General features: G+C 30.5%; 1 long non-coding RNA gene across 1 annotated transcript in view; it reads right to left on the bottom strand.

Moving 5' to 3' along the window:
• Positions 1-10,673, bottom strand: part of LOC120613439 (uncharacterized) — a 182,419-nt gene extending 171,746 nt beyond the window's left edge. Inside the window, exon 1 of the long non-coding RNA XR_005655704.1 lies at positions 10,570-10,673. This is a non-coding gene — a long non-coding RNA (uncharacterized LOC120613439). The remainder of the gene's footprint in view (positions 1-10,569) is intronic.
• Between the last annotated feature and the right edge of the window lie 651 nt (positions 10,674-11,324).

The following is an 11,324-nucleotide window of genomic DNA, read 5'->3' on the forward strand; positions in this document are numbered from 1 at the left end:
TTTTAGTTTTATATATCCCCACTTATTTATTTTGCTTCTGTCACTTCTGCTTTTGGTGTCAGATTAAAAATCATTGCTAAGACCTATGTCAGGGAGCTGATAGCCCATGATTTCTTCCAGGAGTTTTATGGTTTCAAGTCTTATGTTCAAGTCTTAAATCCATTTTGAGTTAGGTTTTGTGTATAATGAAAGATAGTGGTCCAGTTTCATTCTTTTGCATGTGTCTGTTCAATTTTCTCAACACCATTTACTGAAGAAACTGTCCTTTTTCCATTTTATATTCTTTGTTTCTTTGTAGTATATTAATTGACTATATACATATGATTTTAGTCCTACGATCCCTATTCTCTTTCATTGATCTTTGTATTTTTTTGTCATTAGCATACTATTTTAATTACTATAGCTTTGTGATATAGTTTAAAATCAGAGTGTGATATCTCCAGCTTCGTTCTTCTTTCTCAATATTGTTTTGACTATTTGGGGTCTTTTACAACTTCATACAAATTTTAGGATTGTTTGTTTTACTTCTGTGTACAATGTCATTGGAATTTTGATAAGGATTACATTGAATTTGTATATTGCTTTGAGTAATAAGGACATTTTAACAATATTAATTCTTCTAATCAATGAGCACAAAAAAGCTTTCCATTACTTGTCTCTTCTTTAATTTCTTACTTTACTGTCTTATAGTTTTCAATATATAGATCTTTCACCTCCTTGGTTAAATATATGCTTCAATATTTTATTTTTTTGACGTAATTATAAATGGAACTGTTTTTCAACTTCTTTTTTAATAGTTCATTATTAAATTCTCCTTTAATCAAAGAACTATAAAACCTCTTCTGTAAATTTCATTTAGAGAGACATTTCCAATATATTGCTTTAATTTTTTAATAAAAATCAAAACAATGTGTGCTACTAATAATTCTAATTCAATCATGACAAAGTTTTAGTTTTATCATAAATTATTTTAAAATTTCAAAATATATACTTTTTGTTGCATAAAACTACAAAAAAGATGATGGATAAAAAATTTTTAACCACAAATATATATTACATTAAAACAAAAGTCATTAAGAAAGTGGAAAGTAAAAAATTTTTAACCACAAATATATATTACATTAAAACAAAAGTCATTAAGAAAGTGGAAAGTAAATATGACTTCAAGAAAACAAAGAATTTGTTTTAGCTGTTACATAAGAGCTTTCCATGTATTTTTTAAATGAATGTTGGTAACAAACCATTATGATTTTTAGATTCCACGAGATACATTTATAAAGAGTTTTAACAGATTCATATTAAAATCTCAATATTTATAATATAGTGAATTTCATACCTTTGTATTTCTAAAAAATAGTAAGAAATTTAGAGGTCAACTTAAAAGTGTGTACAGGAATATATATATTTTCAAAATGCCCAAGCAAATTCAAAGTTTGAAGACCACTACTAGAGGCAATGTCTTGCTTAATATGTTTATATAAACTATCTAAATAATAAAAATTCTGAAAGTAAATTTGGGGCTGTATATTGAGTTTCCTGTATCAATTAACATAATGTGGTATCGCCGACTTTTCCAGGTGTTCTGTGTTTTCCAGACAAAACTAAGAAAACATAAGAGGCCGATTCAAAAACCCAAGCCCGCAATTCACAGAGATAAGCCCTGAAATTTCATCTTTAGTTCTTATATTTGAAATTTACCAAATATTGTAATTAATGTGTCTCATACCTGAGTAAATTCTACCCCAAGACATTCAATTTACACACTGAAGATCAATTTACTCAGCAATATAATATTTTAATAGTTAGTTATGAACATGAGAAATGTGTACAGGGCATTTGCTTAGATATACAAAGGAATGACACAAAAACTATTTGTTCACTCATAAGATTCCTCAGAAATAAAAATAAGATTTTCAATTTTTTAAATTATTAACATTGGATTGATAGCATTACTTTAAATGTTTTAAGGCCCATAAAAAATAAATTATTTGAAAATATTTTAAGCATAATTCAATCCCTAACAATTTTTATTTAAAAACAACGTGCGGCAATTTTATTAAAGTTTCTTTTAAATATTTCATAAGCTAGCACAACTTACTCATTTGCCTTGCCACTTCTAATCTTTTGATCCTCCAATCCATTCTTTTCATAGCAAAGGAAATTACAAACTAGATTATATTACACCTCTATTAAAACATTTTAATAGTTTCTAATAAATCCTAGATCCTTTACTATGGCCTAAGGAATCTACATGATCTGTTCTGGCCCATCTCTTCAACTTTTACGTGATCCCTCTCACTCCTCATGTTCCAGTCGGGCTGCTTTTCTTTCAGCTCAAATAACTAGCAGGCCAGACTCTTGAAAACCTTCTGGTACATTAAATAAGTCTTTTCCCATCACTGCCCTTTCCTAACTCCTAAACTTGCTAAGTCCTATTCAATCTTCCAATTTCAGCTCAATAATCACTCCCTAGGAAATTTTCTCTCATTATTCTTTTTTGTAAGACTCTATTATTTTATTTTCTTTATGAACCTTACCACAATTTTTGATTATAAAAATATTCAATTGGTATTTGTATTTATTTATATCTCTCGATTGAACCAGATCGATCATCTTATCTCTCACATAACCAGCATTTTAGCACAGTATCTGACATGTGGTAAGTGAAACTGCTGAGTGAATAGAAGCACTATGTGAATTATATAGCACGTTAAGAATGAAAAGTATCAACTACCTATATTAAATATATTTCATATATATCATGCTCATTTACATTTATAATTAACAGACAACTAAAAGATTGAATACAAAAAAACATAATAACCACAATATACAAAAAAAGTAACCTTCAACCTATGAGTTTTTTTACATTTAAATTTAATCTCATAATCTTTCATAATAATTAGAGATCAGAGGTTTGTTGTACATACATACTTACCAAAGGAATTTTAAGCACCCTTCAATATCACCCATGTCAACTAAGCTATGTTTGAAGCACATGTATTTCATAGATTTCCTCCCATGTACACAGTCAGATTTGTTTTCTGATTGGTGTTTCTTCTCTCTAGTTCATCTTACATGCTACTACAGAACTAGCTATGTTCAAACACTCTTAAAAGTGTTTTATTATTTCTCTAATCATATTTATTCAATTATACTTTATTTACTATAACACTAAATTCCCAAACCTCAGCAAAACTGGTAGTAATTACATTCATAATTTTTGGTCTCCTATTTACCACATTATGTTTAAATATATAAAATGTGGCAATCAAAAAAAATATGAACAATTTTAATCTTGAGACATATTCCAGAGTTAAATGCTTTAAAATTTGGAATTGAGCAAAAGTGAACTAACTTAGAAAGCATGCTTCTATAACCAAATTTTAAGAAGAAAATGACAGTTGATAAAGCAAAGTGTTTATTATTACAAAAATAATTCTTATTTTTTCAAAGATTTTGCAAATAAAAGGAATAAAATAATGATGATTTTGAAACCAATATACATATTGTGCATGAGACTCTGCTTTCATGCATTATTCAACTAAAGAAGAGAACTAGTTATGCTTTCATTAGGACAAAATCTAAGTTTTCTATTCAATTAAAGGATAGCAAGCAGAGATGGTTTATTCATAAAATATCTCCTCAAAGTTGTCAAAAAAAAAAAGAAAATTATTTGAAGCATACAAAGTCAAAGTAAAATATTTTGATTTGCCTTACAACTATATCTCTTTATTCCTCTGACTACAATTAGTTCAAAAAGCACTTTTTAAAGTACTTTTCTAAGCTAGAGAAATTTACACAAAACTCAACCATAACACCTCTTATATGCTTTATTTATTGAAGACAAATGCTGTTTAATAAAATAGCATTTTTATGCTTATTGAAATTATCCACATTTTATATAATGTCTACTTTTAATTTTTTGTGAGACAAAATTATTAGTATTATTTGCTAATTTGTATTAAATGATAATTTAAGCTTAATGTTAAATTTCTTATAAATGTATCTGTTTACTTAATGTTTGGAATATGATTTTTTACTCTATTTAAAATATATATAAATATTTAGTATTACTGTTACATTCAATGTCATTAATGTTCCAAGCAGTTTTTTAAAATAATATTAATGCTAAGATTTTATAATCATGTAAAATTAATCCAAAATTGCACTATGGTTTATTCTGCATTGGAATTGTAGTCACTTCCTAGATTTCCCAGGTACTTCACAATCTGCTATAGGAAAGGCACTTCCGTTTCCTATACAACTCTCTTGCTCATTTAAACCCAGCCTGCACTATTTCTTGATCATCTCACCCATTCTTCTTTCTGGCATTCCTTGTTTAATGCCATCTTCTTTCTCTTCCAAAACCTCACCTAGCTCCTGTAGTTCTGCCTGATCTCCCTCTTCACTGGAGTTCAGAATTCAGTGTAAATCCATTGATTAGCTTGTTAAAAGGGAGCTTCCTGAGGGCAGAGGCTGTTGTTCCTTCTGTCACTGTTTTATCATTAATGTCTTGACCACTTTCTGGTAAATTAAATGCACTCAGTAAATATCAGTTTGATTAAATAAATGGAACTAATAGTAAATTATTTTGCTTGTATCATAAGTATGTCAAGCTTTTTTTCGTTAACTTCTCCAAATATGTCAAAAATTCCTCTTAAACATGCCAACATTCAACAAGCTTGGATCTGCAAGTCTGGTCCTTTTTCCTCTAAACTCTATTCCTACCCATTGAGCAACTACCTGCAGATGAATGGACTCTGAGTCAACACGCCCTGCTGACCAGTTAGGCTTAATATAAGTATAAATAATTGAGAGAGTATCATTCTATCTATGCTTAATATTTTCTAAAGCAATATGATAAATAGTAGTGATATTGCATTCAAATATAAGTAAATATATAAACTAGAAGATAAATCTTAAGGTGTGTATTTTGCCTAAATAAACTTGGTGATTAATGTCAAAAGTTTTTATACAATATTTAACTGAAACGATTTTAACAAAGCATTTACTTTGTACTTATAACTTAGAAAGTTTCGGGTTTATATGCACGTTTTCTTCGGATGGGTAACTCACAGCTCTGTTGTAAGCTCTTCCTTTCTTTGCTGCACAGAGTGGCTGCGGAGGTCACCCGCCAATGAACCACCCTGCTATTCTTTCCCCTTTTAGTCCTTAGCAGCCCTTTATTACCAGCTTACACTAATTATTCCACTTCAGCATATTTGACCTGCTAATTCCTTGCACCTAAATCCCTACATCTTCTTTGCTCTGATGGTTTTTCCTTCTCAGACTATGATTTTATAGTTTTAAAACAGATTTTGTGTTTTTCTTTAATTTGATCTTGTAGAAAAAAGTTAAAGAAGAAAAATATAACAAATTACAAAATGATTTTCCTACATGTAGAAAATTATAAAGTTGTTTTCATTCGAATTTTAAAAAGTCATTTTAATAGACAGAATTCATTGTTCTATCTCCAAAATTATATTTTAGCACTTCCTTTTTGGTCCCTGAAGATCAGAGCTATATAGAAGCAATTTACTTTGAAGAGAATTAAATTAAATAGCAAAGACTAATGAGGTAGCCCGATTATCTTGAAGCTTTAATTTTTAACTTGTTTTTTTCCCTCTAGCTTTGTTATAGACACAAAGAAAGAAAAGAAGATAGAAAAGGGAGAAAAGGAAATGAAAAGAAAGGAAGGGAAGGGAAAGTAAGGAAAGGAAAGGAAAAAATTTGAAGCCAGGACCCACATGCAACACTGCTGTATAACAATATTACCATTACATTGTATCTTTACTTAAACTGATAGAGAATATGCCATCAAAAAGAATTGATTTATTGATTGGATTTCTAAGATGCATAAAGATAATGTAAATTTGCATATAGCATGATAATATGATATCCTTTTTCCATTTTGGGGAGAAAACGTATGTATAATTTGAAAATTTGAAATATTTTCATTCTATGTCTACAAAATATAAAAACTAATTTTGCAAATTCTTGCTTCTAAATTATCAATCATTATATTTATTTAAAAAGTAGCTCTAAATATATAGAATTTTCAGCAACTATGATTAATTGGGGAAATATTTCACACAAGTATTTACTTGATTTCGCTTTTCCTCTCTCTCTTTCATCAAAGACAGAGTACATCAGCTTTAAAATAGCAGTTGTCCAGAGGTATCTGCTCCCAATTATTTTGATCTAATGTTCTTTGTCTATGTATGACAAATCCATAGTACGTTTTCCATCAAAGGCAGGAAAAACAATTTTCTTTTATCTCTAAAACGGAATTCTTAAGTAGAAAGTTGAGAAGATAGACCTTAAGACTTTTTTAATGCTCTAATTTGAAAATAAATAAACTATTTTTATGTAAAAAGTTAGAAATTTCTAAAAGCACAATTCCAAAATGAATAGGCCTTAATTTTGTATTAATCTTTAAATCAAAGTGACTTCTCCCCTTTCAGACAGCTATGTATCTCTGAGCCCCAAATTGGGCATATGTTACTCACTGAGAAGTCTAATGCTATATTTTTAGCTTGAAAATAAATAAGATCCTGAAACTCAACACTTATCTTAAAGACGATATCATCAATGTTCTTTTTCTCTGTTTCTTCTCTTAGTTATTTGAATCCCTGATGGAGCTAGCATAATATGCTACATTATTTTCTTGCCTTTTCCATGTTCCCTTTGGTTTTTAACATTGTACTTATTTCTTCAGTCAACTTGAGGTCAGACTACATTTTGTCTTGTGCCCAACTGTTTGTTCTTTTACAATATGTGTATATATGAGTGAGTGTGAAAGTATATTTATCTGTGTGGGTCTCTTTCTTTAAAGACATATGAATATTAACAAGAATTAATCCACTGAATGTTCTCTCCACCTTTCAGTTCAATTTTACTCCTTACATCAAATTAGGTACAATTTTTATTCAATGCTTTAAGGAGAAGTTCAGAAAACCACAATAAAAAAAAGAAATTTTGACAAAAAATATCTTATTTCACACACAAAATATTAATTCGAGATCGATAATATGCCTAACCATAAGAGCTAAAACTATAAAACTTCTAGAAGAAAACCTAGGAGAACATCTTCATGATCCTGGATTGACACAGATTTCTTAGAACACGCAAAAATACTATCAATAAAATAAAAAATTGATAAATTGAACTTCATCAAAAATTAAACTTCTACACATTAAAAAATATCATTAGAAAATAAACAGGCAAGATGGACTGGCGAAATATTCACAATACATGTATTTGACAAAAGACTTGTTACCCAAATATATAACTTTTTCAAGTTAAAAATAAAAATCAAACAATATAATAAAAATGGATAAAATACATGAAAAAAGACTGAAAAGTAGAAAATAAGCATATTAAAAGGTGCCAAACATGATTGGTCATTAGGGAAATACAAAGTAAAATCACCATGAGATATCCCTTCACACATTCTAGAAAAAATAAAAAACATTGACAATTTGGTAAGGATATGAAGCAACTGGAACTCTCTTTTGTTATTTATTAGAAAACTGTTAGATCCAACAATTCCATTCAGAAATACAAACTTGTCCAAAAAACTGAAAACATGTCCACAAAATCTTGCACCTATGTTCATAGTATCTTTATTCACAATAGTCTAAAGTGAAAACAACCCAAATGTCCAAAAGTAAGTCTGTAAAAATCATTAATATAATACTAAATAGAATTAGAAAGACAAAAAACAGATTCTGTGACTCAGAAAAAAAGTTTGGGAGTGGGGGTAATACCCAGGAAAGGAAAAAAGGGGAAGCAGAATTGAGCAAAGGGAGTTGTCAGAGCATGGTGCAAATCTGATTATTTCTTCTAGCCCAGTGAGGGAATTCTGGAGCAAAGACTAACAATTAGTGCAATCCTCTTTGGGTAGAAATGGCCAGGCCCTCTGCCACTAGCTTGTTTAGCAATTGCCTGTGGGCTCCTCTAAGATGAGCATGTCCTTAAGTTACTGCCACCTGAGTTAGTCATTGACTGGGGATCACCAAAAATAGTGTGGCCTTGGTTCAAAAGCTGAGGCAGACCATGCAGAAGCTCACAACTAGAGGCTGTCAGCTAACCACAGTCCAGCATTTGGCAAGGAGTTCTTTCTGGAGGGGTATTTAAGCAGCCCATCTCCATTATTTTCACCCTGTAAGGCTTAAATTATGTAAATTTCAAAACCAAGTTATGGTATGAGATGTTATGATGGTGGTTATCCTTGGGGAACAGAAAGACGTTAGTGGTTAAGAGGGGTCATGAGAGTGGTTTCTGTGGTGCCAGTGATGTCCTATTTCTTAATCTAAGTGCAGGCTATGTAGGTGTGTTTATTTTATAACATTTCATCAGGCTATGCACTTATGATTTGTGCACTTTTGTATCTATTTTTATTTAATTAAAAAGAAAAAAAAACTTTGGTAATTTTAATAATGAGAATGTATACCAAACAACGTATTGAAGAATGAATGAGTGGTGAAAAATGTTGACTATATGTATTTTTAAGCATGACATAGAAAACAACTTGTATTGTACTGTTTTGAAAGACAAGATACTAATGAAAGTATAAGTGATTACAATATCTAGGTACTATTAAATACTATTAAAGTGTTATATTGGAAGTCTATACTAGCATTTTGTAGGAATGGGACAGTACTTAGAGTCTCAGGAACGACGCGGTCTATAGTAAACCAGTCAGTGCCAGAATTTGACTGTCCTACCTGAAGAACTTGCCTCAAAATACCCAAGAGTAATTTGCATCTTCACGTTCATTTTCTAATTTCTCCCCTTTCCCTGTCTCATCCTCCCTCTTATCCTCAAGACAAATAACACATTCTGTCTCCTAATGCTGATCCCTGAGCAGTCTGCCCCAAGAAATCTGAAGAGAGATTTCTGAAAGAGGAAATCCCCTATCTCAAGCTCCTACAATTCTTTACTACCCCTTTCTCCTTCTTGGACCATTTGCACAACATTTGACAATTCTTTGTGTTAGACTTAATATATAAATGATTATGATTAAAAAAAACAATAAAATTATAATAGTCACAACAGCCATCTTTGAAGTTGTGATACTAAGGCACAGAGAGAGTAAGTTAACTTGCACACAATTTCACGGGCAGTAAGTGGTAGTGAAAGTGTCAAATTCTGGTGGCAATTACTCCAAAGTCCCTGCTTTTACTGTGAGCCCTTTAATCCCATCAAGAATGGGCTGAGGCCAACCTGAGAAAATGGTATTTGTGTTTTCGGATATTATTCTCTGAGCAAAATTGAGCTAAAGGCTTTGGAGATTTAGCCTTGAATTTTCAAAGGACCTCCAGTGGGCTTGTGTTTTGAACATTTGCAACTAAATAGTTCGTGATTAATTCCAAAACAATTCAAACTATTCTCCAGAGAAAATCAAGTGAACTGCACTCTGACACTTTCGAGTATGACTAAGTTTTTTTCACCTTCTTCAAAACTCTGCACCATTGTACACAGGATTTACTATCTCAAACTCTCTAAATATAGAGTAAGTGAACCAATGCAAGTGTAAATAAATTTTATTACTGAAGTTTGTCTCTGTAAAGTTCAACTGTGCCAAAGAAAATCAAAGTTTTTACTTCATTTTTATTGCATTTTTAAATATTGGGCGTCTTTTATCATTGGGGTTATTTTAGAAATCTCAAACCAAAGGAGGGTACTTTATTAGAAAAAAAATGTAAGTAAATCTATCTGAACAATCATATTGTTATTATACAGATTTGTAGCTGCATTGGACACGCTCTGTAAACAATCCTGTTAGATTTTCATTTTCATTAAGGACACAAATACAGGTGGTTAGTAAGGTAAACATGGTTTAAGCAAAATTCTACACATATAACTTGCATTATTAAATAATAATAATAATAATAATAATAATAATAATAATAACAACAACTAACCCTTAAGACTTTGCCTCTTTTTTGGTAAGTTACTTGGCTATTGAAAGGCTATATAAGGCAGATCTTCCCCAAGTTCTCCAGAGTTTGAATAAAATTTTAAGATAACAGAATCCTTAGGCAAAACAACTGGTTAATAACTAAATCAAGCAATCTTATTCTAGAAGTCAAATGATAGATGATTAACTCTCCAATACTCTGTGAGTCCACACTGGTTCTACAATAATTTACTCCAACTTCTATTTAGATCAGTGACTCAAACTGTGCATCAGGTTTGCCTAGGATGTTTTAAAATTGAGTTTCTTGTACAATATCCTAAAAGTTTCTATATCAATAAAACTAAATTAGGACACAGAGACCTGCATTTATATCATTTCCAGCAATTCTGTTACAGTTAGTTCAGGCACAGCACTTTGCAAAGTATGTGTTTTGATCACCTACTAGAAGTAATGAAATCATGAAGAGAAAGAAACTGAATGTGGAACTCCTCTAAGGATTAGTTTTCATAAAAGATATCAAACTTTTCCAGCCAATTTCTTCTTGAAAACCTCTCCATTTCTCTCCATCCCTCTGTTATCATTCAAATACTTAACATCAGACCTTTTGCAGCAAGACAGCAGCTTTCTATTTGATTTCTTACCTCGAGCGTTGCTCCTCTCCATTCACTTTTCTACTTCGATTATCTTTAAAACGTGAACCATGCAGTCCAAGATGTTTTATTTCACTTCCAGGAGAGAAAATATTATTTATCTGAAAAAAATTTTTTAAATAAAATTTTACAATCATTTAACATCTAGAATTGACATAGGTGCTTACATTCAATCATTTATTAGGATGTTAGGTATCCAGAGGCAAGATTGCGGATTCAACAAGAAGCAGTTAGTAAATAAATAAACTCATTTATTTACTTTCAATTTTCTGAGATATGTGGCAATTAGCCTATGCCTGGTAAAGCGGGTTTATAATTTATCTTACTAAAGTTTAATCTTCAAAAAATGGAAAATTAGATTTAAAAACATTCCTAAAATACAACTTGGAATTGAAGTTAGTGGTTATACTATAAATAAACAATAAAATCTCAGAGCATAAAATTCTAAACCTAGTTTTTTTCTTAGCTGTGTTACCAGGTAAAAACAATGATGATCAAATCAAATTTTACAAATCAGATGAAATTTGGAATTATCAATTTTTAGTATTACTGTTAATACACTTTAACCTAAATGCACATTGGATCTTGAGATATTGACCAATAAAGTATATAATTTATATATAAATAAATATGTTTAAATGAGTTTGAGGGAGATGCTCAAAATCTCATTCTGACAAGGGTGAATGATCAAACGTTTTGTCATTCAATTGTTTTGTCTACACAGCAGCCAGAGTGACCATAGTAAA

This window comes from Pteropus medius, unplaced genomic scaffold (genome assembly GCF_902729225.1).
Source record: "Pteropus medius unplaced genomic scaffold, Ma_sr-lr_union100, whole genome shotgun sequence".
In the NCBI taxonomy this organism is placed as follows: Eukaryota; Metazoa; Chordata; class Mammalia; order Chiroptera; family Pteropodidae; genus Pteropus; species Pteropus medius.